Source organism: Lycium barbarum, chromosome 2 (assembly GCF_019175385.1).
Source record: "Lycium barbarum isolate Lr01 chromosome 2, ASM1917538v2, whole genome shotgun sequence".
Classification (NCBI taxonomy): domain Eukaryota; kingdom Viridiplantae; phylum Streptophyta; class Magnoliopsida; order Solanales; family Solanaceae; genus Lycium; species Lycium barbarum.
In genome coordinates this window covers 654,165-669,300 of record NC_083338.1, presented here as the reverse complement: position 1 = coordinate 669,300, position 15,136 = coordinate 654,165, and the positions used below count along the sequence as shown (strand labels likewise).

The 15,136-nt window shown below is 35.5% G+C and overlaps 1 long non-coding RNA gene and 2 pseudogenes across 1 annotated transcript; all 3 read left to right on the top strand.

The window, feature by feature from the left end:
- Positions 1-6,379: 6,379 nt before the first annotated feature.
- Positions 6,380-7,849, top strand: LOC132624232 (putative pentatricopeptide repeat-containing protein At1g10330; annotated as a pseudogene).
- Positions 7,850-9,536: 1,687 nt separating this feature from the next.
- On the top strand, positions 9,537-10,521 carry LOC132624224 (putative pentatricopeptide repeat-containing protein At1g10330; annotated as a pseudogene).
- Positions 10,522-11,803: 1,282 nt separating this feature from the next.
- LOC132629191 (uncharacterized) lies at positions 11,804-13,741 on the top strand. The gene is made up of 3 exons (XR_009578141.1): positions 11,804-12,226; positions 12,611-12,694; positions 12,872-13,741. It is a non-coding gene; the product is annotated as an uncharacterized LOC132629191 (long non-coding RNA).
- The last annotated feature ends 1,395 nt before the right edge of the window (positions 13,742-15,136 follow it).

Genomic DNA, 15,136 nt, shown 5'->3' with positions numbered 1-15,136 from the left:
GCATCGCCATCAACTTATTAGACTTGAAACCTGCATTTCCAAAAAAGAAGAATTAAGGAAGAGTTGAATGAGATAATAAAGAACGGGGACATGAAGAATGGGACTAGTATGATTGTTCATGGACTAGTATGATTCATGGGTACATGAAGAACGGGTGCTGAGGTTGCTGCTAAGTTTTTCGAGAAAATGATGGTACACGAGGATGTGAAGCGCGTTTTATTGAAGCCAAATGAGGCTACTTTTGTTAGTATTCTTTCTTCTTTCACGTTTCTCGATGTTGATGTGGCGTTATATCTTGGAAAGCATGTACATGCTTTCATGTTAAAGAATGAGGAGTACTCGAGTGTCTTGATGACGACCGCATTGATCGCATTTTATGGGAAGATGGGTTGTTTGGTATATGCTTCGAAGGTATTTGATGCAATGGTTATCAAGAAGGTTGCGCTTGGAATGCTATGATTTCTTCTGTGCACGTGCCAAGCTTGTCGATTTGGGTTTTAAATTGTTTGAAACAATGTCACATGAATTTGGACTTGTACAAAAGATGCAACATTACGGTTGTGTGGTTGGTTTGAAACAATGTCATATGAATACACAAGGTTCCAGCCAACAGTTTTATTTAGTAGAGCTGATAACTGCAGCAGCTTTTATTTGCAAAATTTTCAATGAGCCTGCCTGGTGATGAAATCTCGACTCATCAAAATCAGCTAAATAAGATACTGCATATGGGTTTTGCACGGAGATTGAAGCACTGGTTAAAGAAAGCTGCAGCGTAGCAGATAAAAGCTAAGCAAATGATAGATTTTTGCGAAACTGCACGGCAGACATGGTTCCCAAGACTGTTTGGCGAGGTATTTCTTTTTGTTTTCTACTTCTGTTTTTCTGAATCTTTTTCTTTGCCCCAAAACTTTGAAGTTATGGAGGGATTTACTAATTAATTAATCTGAACAATAGTCGATCACGATAAACATCATTTAAAGGCAAGCGGTTCTGCTTGATTTTTTCCTGAATGAAGCGTCAAATCCATATGGATTTCAATCACTAGCATTTCCATCACTCAATTGAGTGTTTATGTGTATCTTATTTTGGGCTTTGAACATTACTCGCAACCATTTTGCAGGTATCTTTATGCATAGTTGTTGTATGACAGTGATATCCAGGTCAACCAGTCCGTCTACCTTCCACCAATATAGATATCGGGTAACTCTATCATCTGAGACTTATAAGGGAAGAGTTCTTCCAGTGTCATCTCTCTGCTAGGACCTTGGTTTTCGAGGTTGTTTCTCTCTAGACCAACCTCATTGTGGTTTTTGCTATTCAAGTTATTGTTGCTGAGCAATATCGATGAATATCTTTTTCATTTTGATGTACACGGAACATTGGAACTCTTTTAGGAACTTCAGTGTGCTCTCTTCTGTGATTCCAATTTCCTGACAGATTATCACATGTTTTACTATGATCTTGTCCTTGCGTGTTTTACATGATCTTTAAACATTTTATTATCAACCTGTAGAACTTTACCAATTCATCTTATTTACACTCAAATTCTTCTTTAGGTACTTAAATGTCACAAAGCGCTATGAGCAACCCATAAATTAAGCATACGAATTACGCTAATATACCTCACTGTTAACATTGTTGGATTATGAAATTCTGAAAATGTTTTAGATAAAATGTCAGCCTTAGTGCTGTCTGAACTTATCACTGTGTTGCTTATCTCTGTTGCTCTTTTTCTTTCATGTGGTGAAGTGATATAGCAGGAAATTGTATCTTAGAGCTTGCACAAGATTTCAAGGACACAAGGAACAAAAATGAGGAAAATGAGGTGGCAGAACATGACGATACATCTATCTTCAGAATTATCAATGCCTTGGTTCTGATAATATTTTTTTTAATAACTGAGATATTCCGGAGAGCCAGCCCACACAAGTTTCAAACTCGGTGGATAATGGACCTACCTTTCTACCATTCTCCTCTTTAATGTCAGGTCCGCTCTTATCCCATAAGTGCTTCATTCATCCGTTTTAAGTTTGTTTTCACTTATATGGTTCTTTATTTTTTAGGTTTGTATGCTTTTTGCTATGTTGCTCGGACTCTCCAAAAATGTTGCCACATCATGTCGGATTCTTAAAAAATGCTCTACTTTTGGAGGTTCTAACATGCACACGATGACATTTTTGAAGAACCTGAGGAACATAGCAAAAAAGTACATAAACTTACAAAATAAAGAATCATACAAGTCAAAAAAACAAACCTCAACATGGATGATTCAAAATGTTGCTGCATCCGTGTAGGATCCTCCAAAAATGCACTACTTTTGGAGTATCCGACGATATTTTTCAAGAATTCGAGCAAAATAGGCTTTTCCTCAGCAGTTTGGTTGAATGAACTCACAGCTCACTGTTTCACTTTTGCTAATTTTTTTGTTCTTTTCAACTATAGAATAGAAGAATAATGAAATTCTAGAGATCAGCTAAAATATTTTTCCCTTATACTGCTTTTATGTAGGACTTTTGAATTAAAATATACATGAAGATCAACAAGGGAAGAGATTGAGTTGCAATTTAATTCTTCCGAAGTATTTTTGTTCTTTTATTTTCACACAAAGGTTTGATATTCCAAAGTTGATTGATAGTGCAAGCTTATGAATGTCATAAAATCCAATTTTTAAAAGCGAAAGGCGCAAAGAAACAATAAGGTCCATGAGGCTTGAAGCGATAAAATTTGTCAGGGGGTAAAGTTTTGAACCTATTTTGAAAAATTCTGGTTGCTAAAGTTTGAGACTTGTTTTCTCGAGGTTTATGGTTTTATCCTTTTTGCATTTGATGAAGTTTTATGGCTTAATATGCTTGTCTTCTTTGCTTATTTCATATTAATTGCTAATTATGTCACGAAAAGTGGTTGTATAAAGTTTTCTTAGCATTTTGAGAATTTCTGATTCTTTGTTAAAGCTTGAAACTTTTTGGTTTGTTCGGATTCTGTTTTGACACCCTATTTTATTTGTTGAAGTCCTATGTCTTTCACGATAATCATATGTTTATTTTTATGTTTGGTAGTGATATGACAGAAACTGGAGACTATCCTGCTTGAGATTTACCTATGTAGGTGGTTTTCATTTTTGGCTGACATATTTAAATAAAGCTATCGTTCCAACGACCAAAAATTCTTCATTATCCTGGTTTTGTGGTACTGGTTGTTGATTTGTATCCTGTATCTAGAATATGGTTTGGTTCCAAGATCATGAAGCTTGAGATGTTTTTACAAAAATTTTAATCCTGTATTTGAAGATGCTTGGTTAATCATCATGCTATTTTGACCTTTCTGATGGATTGTGATTTTAGTACATTCAGCCTTCATAAGTAACTTCCGTTAAATTCATTTTGTTTCTTGATCAGGTTTTTAGTTCAAATCCTAGACACTGCTTGATCAGGTTTTTAGTTTTCTAGATTGTTACCCTTCTCCGAAAAAAGAAAAAGAAGGGATGGGAACTGAAGATAAAAGACTCTTTTTTTTTTCTGCCATTGGGGCGGAAAGAGCGAAGTGCTTCCAGATGGATCCACTTCGTATGTGGGAGGTATTACCGATCAGATTATTGTGAAGACAGGCATAAAGTACAATGATTTTGTGAATGCAGTTGTCGACTGATTAAGGATTGATCCTTCAGATAAAGTCTTGCAGCTTACACTGAAGCTTGATAAGTCTCAATTGATATGACTGAGAGACCAAGAAGGTGTCGATACTTTGTTGCAATTTAATGATGGTTTTGGCCCATGAAGTTCGGAGAAGGAGCCCAATTCTGCAGTTGCTCCTAAGATGGCTACCACTAGGTAATGGTCATTTTATAAGGGTCCACAAGTTCTTATTATGGTAATTTTTTTGGAGAAATGACAAAAATGCTCTCTTATGTTTGGGGGTGGGTTCAAAGTAGTCTCTTAAGTATGCACTTAACAGTTTTGGTCCTTTAAGTTTGCCAAAAGTTAACACTTCTAATCTCCATCAAATATTTATCGAACTCTGTCAAATCTAGAAACATCATTCTAGAAATACAAAAATTGTACCTCTAAATGTAAGTCACCACTAATTTCCTTTTTTTCTCATAGTTCCTGTCAAATCTAACGGTCATAGTTCGGTAAATATTTGACGGAGATTACAAATGTTAACTTTTGGCGAACTTGAAGGATCAAAACTGTTAACTTCATACTTACGGGACTATTTTAAACCTACCCTCAAACATAAGGGACCATTTTTGTCATTCTCATTTTTTTGAATTCCTAGAGTTTGATTGTAAATAATGTTGTATGTTCTATCACAGGGTTTCAACCACTGAGGTCGAAGCAGTCTCTCTCGGAAGTGCTGAAGAAGAACAAGTGAGTGCCGATACTCCAATTCCTGCACATTCACACCAATGGATCACTGATGGAACTCCAGATGCTGCTGTCAACTGGAGTGAATTACTTGTTGGGGAAGGACAAGCTTTCGAGAACGCTGATGCTTTTAGGAAGAACAAGTGAGTGCTGATATTCTTTGAACCCATTTTGAAAAATTCTGGTTGCTGAAGTTTGAGACTTTTTTGTTTTATGAAATTTTATGGCTTAAGATGCTTATATTGTTTTCTATTTCATTTTTCTAGCAAAATTAGCTAATAATATACTGGGTATGTTGTTATTGAGAAATTCTGTTAAGGTTTGGAACTTTTTGTTTTCTTGAGGATTATGTTTTCTTTATCCTTTTGCATTTGATTAGATTCTATGGTTTAATATGCTTGTCTTGTTTGCTAAATTCATGTTTCATAGCAAAAATAGCTAATAATATCGCAAAAGGTGGTTGTATAAAGTTTCCTTTGAACCCATTTTGAAAATTTCTGATTCTTTGTTAAAGTTTGAAACTTTTTGGTTTGTTGGGGATTCTGTTTTGACACCCTATTGTATTTGATGAAGTCCTTTGTCTTACACGACCATCATACGTTTTAATTTACGTTTCATAATGATATGACCAAGATTGGGGACTATTCTGCTTGATATTTACCTATGTAGGTGGTTTTTGTTTTTTACTGGCTCACTTTAGGGTGTGTTTGGTATGAAGGAAAATGTTTTCTTGGGAAAACAAGTAGGTTTATTATTTATTTTCTTGTGTTTGGTAAGTAAGCAAACACGAGACAGTGAGCTTAGAATGTCAAGGGGTGGGGATTGGGGGAGTTGGATGGGTGTGGAGGAGACAGTGAGCTTAGAATGTCATTTTGCACAACCAAACATGGGAAAATTAGAAAACATTTTGTGGAAAATGTCTTCTTCCATACCAAACACACCCTTAGATAATGCTTTTGTTCCTATGCAGAAAGAAATTCATTATCGTGTTTTTTCGTCACTGGTTGTTGATTCCTGTCCTGTATTTAGAACTTGGTTTGTTCCAAGATCATGAAGCTTGAGATGTCTCTATTTAAAGGAAAAACTGCTTTTAATCCTTTTTGCGAAGGTGCTTAGTTAATCCTCGTGCTATTGTGACCTTTCCTATGGATAGATTTTACTTTTCTTTCATAAGTAACTTCCGTTAAATTCATTTTATTTCTTGATCAGGTTTTTCATTTTCAAGATCGTTTCCCTTCTCACAAACCGGGGGAAAAAAAAGAAAAAAAAAGAAAGAGAGTTTGTTGCCCTTTTTGGCGTTGTGGTCATGTACTAGTTCCTGATGGGAATTGAAGATAACACGTGTCTTTATTAATAGGGTGACGAACACTTCTGAAACATGAGAAACTATGAAAGATTATATTTGCATCGCCAACAACTTATTAGACTTGAAACCTGCATTTCCAAAAACGAAGAATTAAGGAAGAGCTGAATGAGATAATAAATACTTGTAGATAAAATATTCTGAAAGATAAAATGGATAGATTATAAAACATCTATGACCCTTTTCATAGAAAAATAAATCAATGGTTTATGTTTAGTCGTGGCTTCAATAATTCACCGAAAGAGATTTAGGAAAATGCTTTCTGGAAACTAAAGCATATGTTAGTTGATAGTATAACAAGAAATGATCAAATGAAATGCTAATAGCTAAGTCAAACCAAAAAAATCTACGTAGAGATCAAGTTGAATACCTGGTCACTTTAACTTTTCTGTGCTTTTGCGTTCACGTAATTTTTCTGTGTTCCAAGTTGAATACCTGGCCAAACCACGATTAAGTGCTAACACTTTAAGTACAAACACATTTCATGCATCTATTGGCTTGGTATAATCATCGGCCACGGATAAGTTTTTCAGTTCTCTTTTGTTTTGTGAGACAGTGAAAAATGTCTTTGACTGCTTATTAATTACTTCTCCACGATCTTAGGTGCTGACAATGTTTAATCTGTTGGAATGCCGAACCTGAAAAAACCTGAACATATGCTTCAACTTCTGCCTATTTGGCTTCATATATAGGCAAGAACCTTCACTGTCCAGTCTTGAGAAGAGGGGTCTTGAGTGACCCATATGTGTGTACTTCTTTTATCGGGTTGTATTCGCACGAGGCTGAACTCGGGAGTGCACGCAAGGTGTTTGATGAAATTCCTGAACCGTGTGTTGTTTCGTATAATGCGATGCTTGATGCTTGTGGGAAAAATGGAGGTATGGGTTTGGGGTTCTTGATATTTTCTCGCATGCCGTATAGAGATGTTTATTCATGGACTAATATGATTCATGGGTACATGAAGAACCGGTGCTCTGAGGTTGCTGTTAAGTTTTTCGAGAAAATGATGGTGCACGAGGATGTGAAGTGCGGTTTACCAAATGAGGCTACTTTTGTTAGTGTTCTTTCTTCTTTCACGATCTTCGATGTTGGTGTGGCATTATATCTAGGCAGGCAAGTACATGCTTACATCGTCAAGAATGAGGAGGACCTGAGTGTCTTTCATGACGACTGCATTGATCGCGTTTTACTGGAAGATGGGTTGTTTGGTGTATGCTTCAAAGGTATTTGATGTGATGGTTAGCAGGAAGGTTTGTGCTTGGAATGCTATGATTTCTTCCTAGCTTTGAATGGTAGAGAGAAGCAGGCATTAACGATGTATGAGAAGATGAGAGCAAAGGGGATGCAACCAAATGAGATTACTTTCATGGCAATTCTATCAGCTTGTGTGCGTGCCAAGCTTGTTGATTTGGGTTTTAAATTGTTTGAAACACTGTCAGATGAGTTTGGACTTGTACATAAAATGGAACATTATGGTTGTGTCATTGATCTCGTAGGTAGAGCTGGGCTACTACAGGAAGCACACGATATTATAAAGAAGATGCCTTTTGAAGCTGATCCCACTGTGTTGGGTGCTCTGATGGGTGCTTGTAGACTTCATGGAACTATTGAGTTGGGAAGTGAAGTATCACAGCTGTTGCTCAAGTCTCAACCGAACCATTCTGGGCGATATGTGCAACTCTCAAGCATTTATGCTGCTGCCTTGAGAAAAGCAATGTTAGATGATGGAATACACATGGTTCCAGCCCACAGTTTTATTTAGTAGAGCTGATAAATGCAGCAGCTTTTATTTGCACAGTTATTAATGAGCCTGCTTGGTGATGAAATCTCGACTCATCAAAATCAGCTATAGAAGGAGACTGCATATGGTTTTTGCACAGAGATTGAAGCACTGCATATGGGTTTTGCACATATGGGTATGTTGTTGTGTTGTTATTGCAGTCTTACAGATAAACATTCATCAATTTTTTATTTTGAATTGGTCTGTGAGCTCAAGCTAACATAGCTAGACAGATCAAGGAGATGATTTTTTTTTTTTTGGTGAGAATTCACGGCAAACCTGGTTCCAAAGTCTGTTTGATGATATATTTCTTTTTGTTTTCTACTTTTGTTTTTCTGCATCTTTTTCTTTGCCCCGGAATTTTGAATGAGCAGTTTGCTAATTGATTAATCTGAACAATATTGATCACGATAAACATCATTTCAAGACAAACGGTTTTGTTTGTATCCTTCTTGATTCAAGTGTCAAATCCACATGGCTTTCAGTCACTAGCAATTCTATCACTCAATTGTGTGTTCATGTCTATCTCAATTAAGGCCTTAAACATTACTCCTGATCCCAGATTTCGCAGGTGTCTTTATGCAAGTTATTGTTCAAATGGAAGATCCTTTTTTGACGCCTCACTGCTTTTGTATTAGTCAATTGAAAATAGTGAAAAGAAATACCAAGACTTTCACGTTGTTCACAAATCAATGTACAGGTCTTTGTGTAGATAATAGAATTCTCAAATAAAATCTACCAACAAACAAAACTTTATCACTGCATATTACAGTATTCATCTTTGACTGCTTATTAATTACTTGTCCGTGATCTTAGGTGCTGACAATGTTTAATCTGTTGGAATGCCGAACCCAAAAAACCTAACATTACATCAAACACAAAAACCACATCAAAGTTCCCTGTCACTACTCTAATGCATCTTTTGCTATTCATCTTCAATCCTTATCAATCACAACTTTGCCTTTGCCAATTATTTCATATCTTTAATCAAATCTAACTTTCTTGGATATATAGATTTTTCTTTTGGGTTTGTTTCCAGGGTTTATTGGTATTTTGCCACGAAGATTAAATGCTTTTTGAACTGTCCATAGCAAAGGACGGAACATATGGTGAAAAAAGGGTGCCCTAGTTTCTCCATTTTGTCTTCGATCTTCGATCTCTTCTAACTTTTGAATTAGGTTTTTCATGAAACAAGAAAACGACATAAATTGAAGTCTCTAAAAGAAATCGATGGAATAAAAAGCACAGAGCCATTTTCCATTGGTGCTATGATGTTGCCAACATCTAAGAGAGAAGAAAGATGGACTGAGAAAGGAAATACATTTAAAAGTAGAAAATAATTATGATTACAGTACAAATAAGATTATAATTGTCTTTACTGTTCTTTAGTTATAAATAATGACAATTTGTTAAACTTAAAATATATTTAATTTTACCTCTAAAATTACTTGATAGTACTAACAGTGCACCAAACTTAAACTCAGAAAGAGTAAAATATTTACCGAACTCTGTTTATTAGATTTGACAGGAAATGAAAAAAAAAAAAAAAAAAAACAAAGATTTAACTATAAACACCAAGAAAGTCCCATCAAATTCTAGAATATGTAACACACAAAATTACACTAGACACTAAAAAGATATTAAGAAAAAATAGAGAAGTTACACCTCAAAAATCTGCACAAAACTATAGAAACAAATAAAAAATAGTAGAAACTACAAAAATTGTACCTCTAACTGTAAAAATACATAAATAAATTAAAAATAGTTGAAACTATAAATATTGTACCTCTAAATGTGAGTTCCTGCTAATTTCCCATTTCCATAATTTACATCAAATCTAACAGACAAAGTTTCGTAAATATTTGGCGGAGACTAAAAGTGTTAACTTTTGACAAACTTAAAGGACAAAAACTGTTAAGTGCATACTTAAAATACTATTTTGAAGCTACCTCAAACATAAGGGACCATTTGGCTTCATATATAGGCAAGAACCTTCACTGTCAAGTCTTGAGATTCGCATGTGAGTTAACTCGGGAGTGCACACATGGTGTTTGATGAAATTCCTGAACCGAGTGTTGTATCGTATAATGCGATGCTTGATGCTTGTGGAAAAAACGGGGATATGGGTTTGGGGTTTTCGATGTTTTCTCGGATGCCGTATAGAGATGTTTATTCATGGACTAGTATGATTCATGGGTAAATGAAGAATGGGTGCTCTGAGGTTGCTGTAAATTTTTTTTCGAGAAAATGATGGTACACGAGGATGTGAAGCACGTTTTATTGAAGCCGAATGAGGCTACTTTTGTTAGTGTTCTTTCTTCTTGCACGTTTTTGGATGTTGGTATGGTGTTATATCTAGGGAGACAAGTACACGCTTACATGGTAAAGAATGAGGAATACTTGAGTGTCTTCATGACGACCACATTGATCGCGTTTTATGGAAGACGGGTAGTTTGGTATATGCTTGGAAGGTATTTGATGCGTTGGTTATCAAGTAGGTTTGTGATTAGAATGCTATGATTTCTTCCCTAGCTTTGAATAGTATAGTGAAGCAGGCATTAATGATGTATGAGAAGATGAAAGCAAAGGGGATGCAACCAAATGAGATTACTTTCGTGGCAGTTCTATCAGCTTGTGTGCGTGCCAAGCTTGTTGATTTGGGTTTTAAATTGTTTGAAACACTGTCACATGAGTTTGGACTTGTACATAAAATGGAACATTATGGTTGTGTCGTTGATCTCGTAGGAAGCATACGATATTATAAAGAAGATGCCTTTTGAAGCTGATCCCACTGTGTTGGGTGCTCTGATGGGTGCTTGTAGACTTCATGGAACTATTGAGTTGGGAAGTGAAGTATCACAGCTATTGCTTAAGTCTCAACTGAACCATTCTGGGCGATATCTGCAACTCTCAAGCATTTATGCTGGGTAGAGAGGTGGAACCACGCTGCTGCCGTGAGAAAAGCAATTTTAGATGATGGAATACACAAGGTTCCAGCCCACAGTCTTACTTAGTAGAGTTGATAACTGCAGCATTTTTAATTTGTAAAACTTTCAATGAAATCTGGACTCATCAAACTGATCAAGAAGATGATACATTTTTGTGAAAACGCACGGCAAACCTGCTTCCCAAGTCTGTTTGTTGAGGCATTTCCTTTTGTTTTCTGCTTTCATAATTTTTTTTCTTTGCCCTGAAATTTTTAAGTTATGAAGTGGTTTGCTAATTAATTAATCTGAAGAATAGTTGATCATGATGAACATCATTTAAGGGCAAGCAGTTTTTTATCCTTCCTAAGTGAAGTGTCAAATCCACATGGATTTCAGTCTCTAGCAATTCTATCACTCAATTGTGTGTTCATGTCTATCTCAATTAAGGCCTTAAACATTACTCCCCATCCCAAATACTGCAGGTGTCTTTATGCAAGTTATTGTTTAAATGGAAGATCGTTTTTTGATATCTCACTGCTTTTGTAGTAGTCAATCAAAAATAGAGAAAAGAAATACCAAGAGTTTCACGTTGTTCACAAGTCAATGTACAAGTCTTTGTGTAGATAATAGAATTCTCACATTAAAATCTACTAGCAAATAAAACTTTATCACTGCATATTATAGTGTTCATGTAAATTTGATTTCATTTGGATCACAATGTTTTATGCGCGGATTGTACCTCAAGTCCCCTTTCCTAATCACAAGATAAACTGAAGGTATAACACTAGTAAATACGCATTTCGAAGATTGATCAGATAGTATAATTCGAAAAAATAAAGGATTTAACGGTATTAGTGGCTCTCTCTCTGATTTTGAAAACTCGTGAATATTTTGTCTCTCCCTCTTCAATTTGATAACTTTCAAGGTCCATTGCTAGGTAATCTTTCTTTTTGCAAAATTTTTCTGTTTACAGGATTCATATTTTTCCATTCTATATAATAGTTAAAACATTTTTGTATCATCAATTGTTCTCTTTTTTTTTTTCCAGCTGTGAAAAGATGGATGATTATGTAGGATCCTGTTCAAAAGAATGACTCAAAAAACTGCTTATAACCATAGAAGGAATATCACTAGTAGCAACTGGCAAATTTCTATATGTTTCTCTGAAGAGATTTAAAGACTAATCCACAGTCAGCTTATAACTGAACCGTGCTAGCATTTGTAATGTGGGAAAAAAAATGAAGGGTTGGACTGAGTTGGACCATTGAACTTTATAGAAGAGAAGTTTGCTAATTCCTTAACAAAATTGGCTTCTGAAAGAGAAGTTATTAAGGCTATTTTTGTGCAATTTCTGGAGTGGCTCCAGAAGAATGGTCCATTCGATGTTGTTGTGGACCGTGCAAATGTCGGCCTTATCACTCAACGAATTTCATCTTTCAGCTCAGATCTATTTGTTAAATAATTGAGACATATGAGTGAATCGAAGAAGTTATTTGCATAAAAATAGCGCTGGTGGTCTGGCTCAACATCCTAAGAACAAGAAGTTGTTAGAAAGCTGGAAAATAGCGAGTGCACTTTACTGCGTTTTTGTTTAGCAAGTTCATCAGAGGGAGAAACAGAGAAAAATTATCTGCAAACATGTCTGTTTATCGGGATCTTCTCTCTGGTGATTAGCTCCTCTCAGATTCATTTCCCTACACAGAACTTGCGAATGGAGTGCTCTGTAAGTACAAGGGTCGTTAATTAAGGGAGCCATTGATGTAAATATCGGGGCCGAGTCCATCTGCTGAAGGTGCAAATGAGGATGTCTTTATGCAAGTTATTGTTTAATGGAAGATCCTTTTTTGACGACTTTCCTTAACGCGCAGTCACTGCTTTTGTAGTAGTCAATTGAATATAGTGAAAAGAAATACCAAGAGTTCTATGTTGTTTCATAAGTCAATGTACAATTAAAAAAAATGGACTTAAAAGTATTAGTGACTCTCTCTGATTTTGAAAACTTGTGAATATGTCGTCTCTTCATCTTCCATCTGATAACTTTCAGTGTCCATCGCTCGGTTATCCTTCTGCTTGAAAAAATCTTTCCGTTTAAATGATTTGTATTTTTCCATTCTATAGAGTAATTACTAGTACCAGTATTTTTTTATCATCTTGGAATATCAATTTTTTTTCCCAGATGTGAAAAGATGGATGATTGCATTGTATCTTTCCAAAAGATTGACACCAAAAGCTACTTGTCACCATGGAAGTGACATTACTGGTAAAATTTACTTTCCTTCTACTTTATGATACGTACTAGCATTTGAAATGCTCAAAAAATATGAAGGGTTAGACTCAGTTGGACTATTGAACTTATTAAAAGAGAAGTTTGCTAATTCCTTAGCAAAGTTGGCTTGTGAAAAGAGAAGTTATTAAGACTAATTTCGTGCAATTTCAGGAGTGAATTCAGAAGCATGCATGGCCCTTTCGATGCAGTGGTGGATGACGCAAACCGTACCACTCAACGGGAAAAAAAGACTTGATGACGGCTGCACATACTCGAAGGGTTCTTTAGCTGGCACTTAGACTGCTACTACTATGAAAAAAGTCAATAGAATGCGATAGGGGAGGAAAAAAAGCTCGACTAAGGCCTCTTGAAGTCTTTGTAGCTGTTCTCTGGACTTTAGCTAGGTCCACCATAAAGAAAAGTTGTTGGCAAAAGCGTGGCTTAGGTGTGACAGGTATTCAATTGCCACCAACTCTTAAGCACACCCATTGGCATGGGATCGGAAGACTTCCAGTTTCGTAAATGTGTCCATAACTATTTTAATTTCTCACAGGTCAGATCTCTTGCCAATAAATTAAGACAGATGAGTGAATCGAAGCAGTTATTTTGCACAATAATTATGCAACTGTTGGTCCTGCAACATCCTAATAACATGAAGTTGTTAGAGAACTGGAAAAAAGCGGGTTCTCACTTCCCCCAACGCAACTCAAACCTTCAGCCTACCGGTTGATGGTAAAGGTGCTTAACCACTTGAGCTACCCTTGCTTGCCAAGATGGAGGTGTTGATGATCAAGCCGTCAAGGTTGTTGATAATGGTGAGAGCACGGTGATTTTTACCTTTTGATACTATTTGCCTGTAGTTCAATTTTGTAATGCAACTTTAATAGCAGCTTGGGTTTGCGTGTTGTATGTGGATTGGTTGAAGAATTAACATGTATACTAATTATTTTTCATTTGTTACTTTGGCGACCAGTCATAGAGCTGTGACAAAGTTTTGCTTCCGCTATCGACTGACCGTCCTATTAGCAGTGCTATACTAGATTGGCACCAACGTTCGTGTTGTTATGGAGCAATTTTTCATTACAAAAAGAAAAAATTGATGGTTGGACTTGTTCCAATAATTCACCTCCTCTACTTTTCTTTTCACTTACTCTCTCCTTGGATACACGATCATTTCATTTTCAACTCATTTGACATCGCTTGATCCCATTTCCAACAATAATATTTCCTTTATTTCCCTTTCCGCGTCTTCTCTTCTGGTACCATTTTTTTTTTCTGAGACAATCGGGAGATCCAGAATTTTAAGTTTATGAATTGAGTTCCGGTAACGACCTCAAGTTAATATTATATAAATCTTTAGGTATGCAATTAAATAATTATAGATATTCAGAAAATTTCTTAATATATATACATGGTTTGGGTATAAGCTACTGAGTTCACGTAAACCCAGAGCGAATGCTATAAATCCGTCCTTGAGTATAGATTAGTTGTTTGAATAATATAAACTAATTGTGCTTGATGCAAACCTGAACTCAAGCGCATTGAACTAGCAGAAATATTCAAAAGTAGGACATGTTGAACAAAAGAAGAAATGGAGTTGTTAGTTTTGAATTTGTTTCGTGATCAAGTGAATGTGGCAACCCAAAAAGAGCGTATTTGATGTTTTTTCTTAAAGAAACATTTGAAAGTTATTAAGAAATTGGAAAATACAAAAAATAGAGGGACATACCTTCGATTATTTTTACAAGAAAAATTACGCAAAATATAGACAAGTGCAATTTTCGACTCACATGGAATGATGATTATCTAGTAATAGAAGTATTAATCATCACGATAAGATTTTTTCTCTTTTTGATTTTCGCTAGAGCTGAGTTTTGAATGACACTCAAAATTTAACCCAGATAGTAATACAACATATTTTTTCTTTGGAATTGATCCAACGTATCGATGCCTTGCATTGAAACTTAGCCCCAAATTTATTCATTAGAAAACTTGAACATTCCTATGCATAGAGATTTATCAGTCTTGAGCTACTTTCTCGATTGCCTCAAGATTGTAGGTTAAATGCTCAAATGTTTTCACGTTTAGAAGTTATATGCTTGAACTTTAGAGCAATCTTTATCCATTAAGTTAATACCATAAGAATATTTAAGCCAATTAATCATATCATCAAGGACATACTTAATAAGTAAGCGTTTAGCTTGCTATTGAAATTACCTGACGTAATTAAGAAAAAAGATAAGATAACTCCATAAATTTATAAATTGAACTTTGCAGTCGAATCCAACTAGCTAACTAATAATTAGGCTGAATATGTAACAAACTGTTAGTATACAAAAATTCATGTCTTTATTCACAGGGTAATGAACACTTCGTGAAACATCACAAACTAGGAAAGTAATAGCTTTTTTTTGCATCACTAGCAACACATTAGAC